The sequence below is a fragment of the Mus pahari genome, chromosome 2 (assembly GCF_900095145.1).
Source record: "Mus pahari chromosome 2, PAHARI_EIJ_v1.1, whole genome shotgun sequence".
NCBI classification, from domain to species: domain Eukaryota; kingdom Metazoa; phylum Chordata; class Mammalia; order Rodentia; family Muridae; genus Mus; species Mus pahari.
The window spans coordinates 30,018,952-30,020,304 of NC_034591.1; positions in this window are offsets into that span (position 1 = coordinate 30,018,952).

Consider the following 1,353-nt stretch of genomic DNA (forward strand, 5'->3'; position numbering starts at 1 on the left):
ATTCTGGAACCCAGTAGCTGTGAAGTGAACGGAAAATGGGGCAGATATTGGTGTCAGATATGGGTGAGGGAGGACCTTGCTAGACTGGGAGTTTTTATTTATAAAACGGAGATTTCAAAGTCTACCTTATTCTGCTTGGGTGCTATAACAAGATACTTGAGACACTGTATTGGCAGTTCTAGAAGCTCAGTGCCCTACATCAGGGTACTAGTGAGGAGTTTGCAGAGGCAGAATTGTCCTCATGTGGCCTTTCCTATGAGACAATGAGCAAGCTCTCTAATGTTTCATCTTATTTGGACCAACTTTCTTCCATAATGCTATTTTCCCTTAATTACCTCCTAGGGGTCAAATTTCCAAAAACCAAGTCATTAGGGATTAGAACTTCAATGTAAATTTGAGGGGGCACACAGATCAGTCCATAACAAATACCTACTTCTATCACAGAAATGCAAATTGGACATGGTGGGGACACAGTTGTAATCCCAGCAGAGCAGGAGGATCAGGAGTTGAAGGCCAGCCTGGGACAACATAGAAGATAAATGTCAGCCTGTGTTCTATGAGTCTGCATCAAAACGACAAAAACAACCAAAACCCCAAATACAAAACAAATATTAGGGAGATGCAAATTAGACCTACCTCCCAACTGACAAGATGGTCATAAAAGAATCAAAAAGGTCAGGCAATTCCAAATGAGGACAAATTAGAGCCTACAATTACTGCTCCAGGCATCCTTTTAGAAAATCAGTTTGGAAACTCCCAAAAAGGTTAGAATTATCAATTGACCCAGCAATTCCATTCCTTGCGTATACACTGAAGAAAACAAAATACATATCATCTGCACAAAAGCTTGTATCCACAACAGTTCCGAAGTCAAAACAGTCCAATGTCTGCCAGTCAAATGACCACATAAATCACACGTGTAATCTGCAGACAGTTGAGTATTTCTCAGCAAGAACATTCTTTAATGAGATGCTGATAAAACTGATGAGATGATACGGGTGAGCCTTAAAAAATTATACAATGTCAAGCAGGCTAGGTACAAGATAGTCCCATTGATATGAAATGTTCATACGGAGCCATCCTTGAGCAGAAGTGAGATTGATTGTTGCTAGGATCTGGTGAAGGGAGAGAGTATGGGTGCATTGTTTCGTCTAGAAATAATAAAAATATGTTCTGGGATTAGGGAATGGTCATAGTTGCATGACTCTGAAAATATGTGGAAAGCCATTGATGCATATACTTCATGTGTGGCATACTTCAAGCAACTGTATGTGTCTTGGTCAGTTCCCTATACCCTCCCCCCACCCCTGCTCCCCTACCCACCCACTCCAACTTCTTGGCCCTGGCCTTCCC